We start from the raw sequence: 10,131 nt of genomic DNA on the forward strand, positions 1-10,131 counted from the left end.
AGATCATTTGCATTACCTCATCACATGAGGTTATATATAGTTCATAATTAGAGCATGTTACTTCATTACTAGAGTCTGATACTTCAAATTTGTAGTTTGTTACTTCATTCTACCAATTTACTACCCAATGAACTATATCCATTACCCAATGCAGTATTTAAAGCTAATAATGAACAACATTAAAAAGCGTGGTACTTTATTTTCAATTGCTCAAAACAGATGTATGAATATTACAAAACTTAATCTGCTAAAATCATCATTTCTTCTTTAAATATGCTGCAATCATTTTCTCAACATCTATTACATGGTGTTTGCTTTCCTCCTCGTAGTATGATGCTGTAACGTGTTTTCTGTTGAAGCTTTCATGGTTGTTATTTGCTAACATCAACGTTGAGCAATAGTTGGCCCTCAAGCTCTGGAGCACACCCAAACTTGATTTTTTTAAGCCACAATTCCAGCAACCTTCACGCTCACCCTTGTATATTTCCATGTGGCGCTTTAGAAATACTCCACAGTCTTCAACATTATCAGAAGTTCTCCATGGCATTTTGAATCTTTGTATTTTAGCATTGGATATTGTCTTGCACTGTGTGTGAAGACCAGTTTGGGTGAGGAAGTGACAAAAATATGATCTATGCATGTATAGAACAAATATATGTTATTTTTAGTTGTGTATCAATTTCATACGTAAGTCTAATAAAATTCAATCATATGAGAAGAATACAAACCAGCGTCTCTGGAATGTCACCATAATTGATGGTGAGATTATTGTTGTTGCCATTTCCAGAGTTATCTAGTACATTAATTCCACTCCTTCTGAAGCAAAAGCAAATACCATAATAATGTTGATTTGCACATATGGGGAAGAAGACCTATGTAATGTAGTAACAGACCACACGAATGAAGTAATAAACTGTGAGAATGAAGTACAATAAAAAATTTAGGAAATAGAATATTTCAATTTATAATAATAATATTACTCCGTCAAAATATATCATTACTACAGTACTATGTGCATATACTTCATATAATAAGTACAACACTTCATTATCTTAATTTATTACTTCATTTTAGTAATTAACCCTACTGTATAAACATGTCATTTATATTACTTCATTATCATAATTTATTACTTCATCTTACCAATTTACTACTTCATTAAAAAGAATATGTAGTTCATTTTAATGTGGAAACAACACAACAGTTAAGTTTAATCCTAAAACCCTAAATCCATTCAAAACGGTAAATAGATAGTTCATTTTTAGACTATGTTACTTCATTATCATGTTTTATTACTTCATTTTACCAATTTACTGCTTCTTAGCTTTATACAGTAGTAGTAGGGCTTTAACTTCATTACTATCTATTTACATGTGCAATAGATTATTACTTCTAAACCTTTTACATACATCCAGTCAGTGTATAATTACTTCATTTAATACATAGATAACTTCATTATATCAATTCAATATTTCACAACAACTAAGTTATAGATAATAGTAAAACATATTACTTGCATTACTTCATCACATGAGGTTATTATATCATAAATTAGAATATGTAGTTCATTTTTATGTGGAAACAACACAACAGTTAAGTTTAATCCTAAAACCCTAAACCCATTCATAAGAAACATAGTATCAATATACAACATATCATCCACAATTATAGACAGTTCACTTGGAATACTCTGCTACCTCATTATGATAATTTATTCTTCATTTTACCAATTTAATTTCTAGGTTTTACCTTCTGGATCTGGAATTTTGTTTCCAGCATCTGCATCGGGCTTCGGATTTGATTGTTTGACCGTCTTTGATTTATCCGGCTGCTTGCGAGTATATTTTACTACTATTTTGACAAAAATCATATTCCAAGTTGGGAATTAGATGACGTAGATTAAGACTAAGAACTTTGCAAAGCTTCAATGGTATATTACCTTCACCAGAAGATCGGCCAAAACGTAAGTGGAGGCCATAATTTTCGGTCGAACTTTTTCGAGTATCAACCATTTTGAATATGTGGATTCGATGTAGATGCTAAATCTACCGATTTAAATGCTGAATAGATAGATCGAAGTGCTTAATCGTCGATGAATGTCGTCGATTTCAGTCGTGTTTGCCGGAGATGACCGATGAAAATGAAGATTCTTCGTCGGATTTTAGCTAGGTTAGTGAGAGAAGTTTTGAGAGAGAAGAAGCCTACAGCTGAAGACTCGTAAGCGGGATGAGTAAATTTTTGGTGATTTTGATTTTTTACCCTAATTGTGAAATTACATAAATACCCCCGCATTGAAGTAAATTGAGTATGCAATGAAGTGCGAAAAATAACCCTTGATTATCTAATCGAATCCATCAAATTTAAGATCTAAGGGCCCAAATTTGGTCTCTAATTCGATCTTTAAGAGTGGATTTGCTATAATGGGACTCTATATATATATATATATATTATTAGTGTCAAATGTCAATGTTTTCTTTAAGAACTAGAATGAAATTGTTTTAAATGTCAAATGATGTGTTCTCTTTTCAATTTATTAAATTGTTTCATTTTTCATTCGCAAATTAGAAGTTTTTTTTAAATAGAAGAAATTCGTATTTTTAGTATTTTTGGTAGTGTTCCCTGATTTTAAGAGTTCGGGGCATTACAAAATGGTATCAGAGCGGGTCTACGTTCCTGTAGAATTGCTTATTGTTTTAATTAAAAGTAAAAAACAAAAATAAAGAGGGTTCAGTTATGATATGTTTATGCTTAAATGATTTGGGAGACTACGTGAACCGTGACTGCTGCCCGATGCTGACTTCGAGGTAATGGTTATTTTACAAAAGTTTTATTATGTTTTAAGTTCAACTATGGGGTGAGTATGAAATGATTGTTTCGGAAAAAGTTTAAGAGTTTAATGGTATCACGTTTCAAAATGTGAAAGAATAAGAATGTCCACAAGAGACAGTATGAGATGTGAAAGAAAAAGTAAGTCCACAAAGGACAAAGACTGACATTTGAGAAAATAAGAATGTCCACGAGGGACAGAGAATGATTTTTTTTTCAAATATAGTTGACATGGTGGATATTTATGTTTTCAGAAACCGATATAATGTTTATATGATTTGCTAAAGAGTAATTCTAGAAGTTATCAAATAGCTTTTTGAGAATATGAAATGGAAATATGATTTTAAATTAGTCCTCGAAATTTGACCTTTAGGACGTCGACCATTATGACCTGGACTTTTCGATTGATTTACTAGTCTTTTCTATTTTGCTTGTGAAGTTCTTTTGCTAGGTTCATTATCTATGAATGATTGTGCTTGCTTTACTCGCTTGGGTCTTTTATTCTCTCATAAGCCAGAGGGATCATTTGGTTTAGCTCTCCAAACTTTGGTTCCATTCTTTCCATATGTATCCATGAGATATCCTCAGTTTGTTGAAGTCGGTCGTTTTAATTCCAATATTTGATGTTATTTCCAGTTTTGCATCTAATAGTTTGTACCAGTCAACTTGTTGTCCATTTGTTTTGTAGAACTTGTAAAAATGGTCACCCCTGACATATCTACTGGTCATCGGTATTTTTTTTATCTTCCACGAAATTTCCTTTATGAACCTCCCTAATAAAAATATCCTTTTGTATGATTGATCCCTTTTCTGCAAGAAGTGACAACTATTTTCTTTCCGATTTTCTATATCAAGTTGTAGTCTACTTTCTTGTGGAAGTCAACTTTGTCCTTCATATCCCTAGACTCTTTATTGTTATCTTCTGTAAGCTGCCATGTAAGCTGCCATTTATAAACGCAATACTTTGGCCCTCATAAATTCTTGTCACGAAATCTTGTTTCTAAAGCTGTTCACGTATGTAGTCTCCGCAACTATCAAATCTTTTAGACAACTATTCTTGAAAGATTATATATTGACTTCTCAACTTCCGCAACATAGTTGTTGGCATATGTCTTTGTTCTTGCAGACCTAACAATGACTTGCTCCACCCTAATGCTTGTTTTGTCCTTGCTTTGAACAATTTTTTGTATCTCGGAATTTAAATCCAGTATTACTTCACCGATCTTGCTATGTTTATTTCTCTCTTAGAGTTGTTTCATGGTCTTGTCTTTGAAGCTTAAGAATCCATGAGGTGATTCATTAATTCTGTTGTTGCTCATCAGTTTGACATTCTCTCTGCTCATGTCAACTACATGTGTTTTTTTTTTCAAATCTTTCTGCAGCTGGTCTGTCTCAGGGTTTATCTTTTGAGAGCCACCACAGTGTTTCTTGTCTTTCCAAGTTTGTTCTACTGTTTGTTTTCTCTCAAGGGCATCCTATGCTAAGATCAACACTGTTCTTACTTTCTATGGTCAAAGGTTTTTATATCACTTTCTTGAAAACTTGATTTTGTTTCAAATCCTTAATGCTTGCATAATTTATCCTGAAAATCCCATCTTCATTTGATTGAGCTAGCTTCTTGGATAAGCATTGGACCCTTCCAAATCGATGGCACTATTCAAGGATACTCTTCTAGTTTTATGACTTCCAGTTTTATTTGAGTTCCCGACAAAGTAAAGATTAATAGAGTAAATAGTGTGTCAACCAAGTTCCATTTTTAGGAGTTTTCTATATGGTTGTTCTCCATATGTAATTTAAAAAATATGTGTCATGTCCTTCTGCGAGACCAGTGTTGTTAGGGTCGCAGGGCGCACCGGGTCGATGAGGTGAAAATTCGGGTCGCGGGTCGACGAGTCGACGGGGTCGAGAGACCCACAAAGCTAGGTTAATTTTTTTGCCTTTTAATATTAAATAAAATAAATATATTGCTCTAATGTTTATAATACATCAAATAATATAAATGTAGACGCAATTCATGTGAATAGAGATAAAATGCAAAATAGAAATGATCAAAATATCAAAACAATTCATAAGTCATAACACAATAAATAATTGAAATCATTGTCTGAAAATATCAAAACAAAGGAATATATGAAGGGTGGCAGCAAAAGATCTTTGAATTGTTTATTTGTTTAGGAGTGAAGAGGCCGAATTCTAAAGTGTAGAAAGTAGGTTTGAAAAGTTTGATGTGGTGCATGCATATATATAGAGAATTGTGATTGAGAGAGACAGAAAACATGTGAGAGATTTGAGAAAATCAGAGATAACATGTGTTTAGGGCGACCCAGGCGACTCACTCGACCCAGGCGACCCACTCGACCCAGGCGACCCAGCGGCGACCCTGTATCTCGATCAACCCACCCATGTTGGGGCGGTGATGGTCTCGACCCAGGCGACCCGGGCGACCCGAGCGACCTGAACAACATTTTGACAACACTGTGCGAGACATTCTGTCAGTTCACTCACTCCTTGAGATTTATTTGTTGAGCGTCCCAGAACATTTATGTTTTTTAGGTTTTACTCTCCTCCCAACCCTTGTACTAATGTCAACGTCTATCTCGATTGGTGTCCCATTGCAAAAAGATGAACTTTTAGTGTGATATCCTCACATTAGAGACCTAATAGGTTAATTTCGAGGACGAAATTATTTTAAGGGGGCAGGATGTAATACCATATCTTTTTAAAAACAAAAATATGTATACTTTTGGAATTCTCAAAGGTATTTTGAATTTTGTCATTTTCCTATTGATTAATTATTATGGTTTTTGAACTAATGAGTTTGATTGTCAATTGTTTTACAAGTTGTCCTACTTAGACTGAGGATGCGCCTAGCAAAATAAATAAGGTCTAATTGTTCTTTTTTGATCTATTGGTGAATTAGTAGTATTAGAAACTTGAAACGAAATTATAAAATATTAGAGCTTTTGTTTGATGCCTTTTTTATATGTGCTTATATGTGTGTGTAAGCTACATGTTAAATAATATATGTGTGGGTAAGTGTGTGAATTGTGTCAATATGATGATAATAAATAAATAAATAAAGAAATTAAATCCTATTTAAACACACTAACACACCGACCCTTCTAGAACACAGTACACACTTTTTCACATGAAAAACACAACTCTACGCATACCCACTACTTTTCACAAACCCACATGAGCAGCCCATTTTCCAGCCACTTCCGGCCGTTGCCCACCACCTCTCCGGCGACGCCTTGGCTGCCAGCAGCCCCTCTTCTTCTCCCTCCTCATGGTTTCTTCATCCTCATCTTTTCCTACCTCCATTGAAGATGATTCAAGGTAGAAGTTTTTTTCCGAACTCAAGTTTCTTGCAAATTAAGGTAAAAATTAAATTCCTCTTTTGATTACCTCACTTCCTAAGTTGATGTTTGTGGATTTGAATTCAAGCTTTGTGATTTTGGTTGTCAATGTGTAAAAGTGAGAATTTTTATGTTTTGTCTAAAATTGGGGATTTTAGTTATTTTGATTAGTTTAGCTATTTTTCTATTTGATTGTTGGGGTGGAATTGTATAAATTGGTGGCTTGACTTAGAATTTTGTTTTAGTTAGTATGATTATTGAAACCCTAGAATTAAGTGGGTGCTTAAGTTTGATTTTGTTGATCCATTTGAAACTATACTTTTATTTTAGAACCAAAGAATTGAACTTTGGAGTAAAGTTTTTGATTGTCAATAAGTACACTGTTTAAACAGTAGGTCTCGAGGATTATTTGACAGACCAAAAGAATTCGTTTTCGGCTCATAATTTACCAGAGGATAGCCTTAGATGTCTTCTACATTTTGAATTTCAGCTTCAACCAAGTTTCAGCTTCAACCAAGTTCTGGTTAAATATCCATAAATGAAAAACAGATAGGAATTTCAAGCTCAAATTAAATTCTCATAAACTAGACTTTTCTTCTTATCTTGTAAAATTGGTTTCGTTGGTTTCCGACTTATGAGTCGAGCGGAATGATTTTTCAAAGTTAGTGCTTTCTGCTGTGAATAGTAGTAATGAAAGTGATCTTGTTGATTTTATTTGAGTAACCTATTGGGGTGAGATGATTATTAACTTGAGATATGCTTTAAATAATAATGTAGGGATGATGTGTGATTTTTCTTGGAATTGTCTAATATCGTTTCGTATTGTTTTGCGAATTATTTCAGTTGATCACATGAGTAGTAACTGTGGTGGCTGTTGTACTTGATGATTTGAGTAGTTTTTATGCTTTAACTGGCTCTATACTTGAGAACGAATGTTTTAGATGTCCTAAAGCTTGAATGTCAAGTTGAAAGTTTATAAAACTAAGTTAAAGTGCTTAAGTGCTAGGAGCGGCGCATCCAAGGCTCGAGGATGGACAACCGAACTAAGCTTGAAGAGGTTATTTTGGATTACAGCTTTCGAGGTGGGGTTTACTTTATCTGTAAGCGTAGTGGTTACATGGTTATAATCATTGTTGTGTCGTGCGCCATTCATATGAGCTTATGAGCACACGAGGGGTCAGATCCACGAGGGAAAAAATATGGGTCGCTGGCAGCCCACCAATAGCCCACGAGGGGTCAGGTCCACGAGGGACCGAGACTAGTTTCCTATAGATGTCAGCAAAGTGGAGATGGTTCATTATGTTATGATTCATTACACAATTGGTTATAACTGCTTGCAGCTATTCTCCACTGAGTGTGCTTGCATACTCACACCTGTTATTTAATGTTTTTCAGGTTAAGGAGTCAGTGACGAGGCAGCGGTCAACGTGGTCCACGGTCTCCCAGCCCAATATTTGACTAGTATCCATTTTGGTGATTATGGGTAAAAGTGAATAGCTTTGACATCTTTTATATTGAAATTGTGTGATAAAAAGTTTTGTATTTTGGGGGATGTGTTCTAGATAGGGAAATTATTTTTTTTTGCTTAGTTTTTCTTTTATGAAATATATATATATATATAGAGAGTTGTGATCATATGATAACCTACAATTTATGTGATAACCCTATAACCAAATCTGGACCACACATATGTTCTAATCTTGTGGCTGAGATTTAAACTTAGATTTACTTCATAAAAAAGGCGCAGAGGGTAAATATGTAATTTTCCTCATTTAATTTTTGAATTTCGCTCAATTTCTGGATAGAATGATACTCTGAGTTGATAAAATGATAGTTTTGCCGGATAGAATGATACTCTGAGTTGATAAAATGATAGTTTTGCCGGATAGAATGATACTCTGAGTTGATAAAATGATAGTTTTATCGGATGGAATGATACTCTGAGTTGATAAAATAATAGTTTTGCCGGATAGAATGATACTCTGAGTTGATAAAATGATAGTTTTGCCGGATAGAATGGTACTCTGAGTTGATAAAATGATAGTTTTACTGATTTGTAGGTATGTGCTTTCCTAGTTAATTATCGCGTTGTACATTAAGCAGCATAGCTTGTACCATATCAATTCCTAATTACTGCAAACTTAAACTCAGATCTTCACAACACTGTCGCGCTAATGGCGGTGCTGGATGCTATTATGGGGTCCTCCTTCGCTGCGGTTCTGCTCTTCTTCCTCCTTGTCTTCACTCCACTGGGCGACTCGCTTGCAGCATCGGGGCGGCAGACGCTGCTCCGCTCGGATCCGCGGCACCGGGGGCGATTGGTGGCGCTTGTGGAGCAGGGGCGTCAGGCGGTGGCCATCGACGCTTGCCCCACCGATATGGTGGATCACATGCCCAGTGAGGATCCCAGAATTAACAGCCAGCTCTCGCTGTCATTATAGGTGAAGAGATTTTCTCCTCCAACACAAAAATGTGTGGTGGAGATTTAGTTATAGGATTATCACATAAATTGTGGTTATCATTATAACACACCTATATATATATATATATATATATATATATATATAGTAGTGATCTATGGCAACTGTCCATTAAGTACATAACTAGAGAACAAATCTCAGCCACACATTTTAATACTCCAAATTAATCTTATGGCTTAGCTATTTTTACATATTTTAAATAAAAAGTAATTAACAGGGGTATTTTTGGAAACCATATTCAACTCCAACCGTCTCCTTCAATTTTCCAACTCCAATTCACACTTTTTTTCCTCCCCTCTCTTCCTCCTTTCCCCCGTTTCCGCCGCCGAGCTCAACATGAGTGCCGCCGTTAACATGATATGTATATAGAATTTTCACATTCAAATTTAAGTAATACCACAACCATCGATTTTGTGAAAAATGAGAGATGCAGGGGCCCCGCCCCTTTCCTATTGTTCTATATTAAACAGGTGATCGACGGAGATGGTGGGTAAACAAAGTGGATGCAACGGTTTTATTTTATTTTTGTAATCAATTTATATTTGGATATTGTGAAATCCAACTAAAAAGATTTGAAGCCATTTGTATCCAAATCATCATCTCTTAAGTAGCTGCTGCTGCATTAGCAAAGTGAAACAGAGTGAATAACTCCTCTTTTAGAACAACCACCATTGCATTTCATGTACTCCTGATTCTTTTCTTGAATACAAAAGCCCAAAACTAGTTATTTTCTGAGATATATGCTGCCCAGAACTAGGAAGGGCATTAATCGGCGTGAAAAAGACATCCTCTTCTTCATCAGGTTCTTCATCAGTTATCAGCCTCCTTCTGTGGCGTGACGCTCCAACCGCGCTTCTTGCTGAACTATTCACATCCTCCCTTGTTCTCTGTATAGGGGTTTCCCATGGTTGTTCCTCATCGGACCTATTTCCTGAGGTCTCTGTTCTGGCTGGCCTCGTCTGATAAGTACGAACGGCAGCAGCTCTTGCTTCAGTAGCCTCATTTCTGGGAGACACCTTCTCAATATCCTTCTCTTCATCGGTTACAACAACCACTTCCCTGTTCTCCGGTGATTCATCAGCTATTCTCTCTACCCTCTCAGTAGGGTTCCTGTTAGAGTTTATATACTGGAAATCACATTTCGAGTGATTGAATACTGTAAAAACTCTTATTTTATTTTCCAATGGATGCAATAGATTATTTTTGTCATAATATTGTTATGTTTTACATTTAATGGATGTTTATTGCATGTTTAAATGTATAAGTAACTTAACTAAGTCTAAGTCTTTGTTTTAGTAGACCGGTTGTGGGCGTCGTCCACTTTAAGGTAACACGGTCAGTTCTAAACAAAGAAAAATAAGAATTTCACAACTCAGATAGGCCTAGACTACCTATCATGAGAGGTTGCAATGTCAGTCCGCATATTTCTAAGCCTTACTGAAATAAGATGACATTGGTGTGGTAGA

At 35.3% G+C, this 10,131-nt stretch overlaps 1 long non-coding RNA gene across 4 annotated transcripts; it reads left to right on the forward strand.

Moving 5' to 3' along the window:
* The first annotated feature begins 5,931 nt into the window (after nucleotides 1–5,931).
* LOC121799231 lies at nucleotides 5,932–8,748 on the forward strand. 4 transcript variants are annotated; one of them, XR_006050219.1, is made up of 4 exons: nucleotides 5,932–6,206; nucleotides 7,186–7,267; nucleotides 7,581–7,668; nucleotides 8,337–8,748. It is a non-coding gene; the product is annotated as an uncharacterized LOC121799231 (long non-coding RNA). The 4 variants fall into 4 exon arrangements; XR_006050218.1 differs by having other exon boundaries at nucleotides 7,192–7,267; XR_006050216.1 differs by having other exon boundaries at nucleotides 7,186–7,668.
* The last annotated feature ends 1,383 nt before the right edge of the window (nucleotides 8,749–10,131 follow it).

This window comes from Salvia splendens, chromosome 4 (genome assembly GCF_004379255.2).
Source record: "Salvia splendens isolate huo1 chromosome 4, SspV2, whole genome shotgun sequence".
Taxonomy (NCBI): Eukaryota; Viridiplantae; Streptophyta; class Magnoliopsida; order Lamiales; family Lamiaceae; genus Salvia; species Salvia splendens.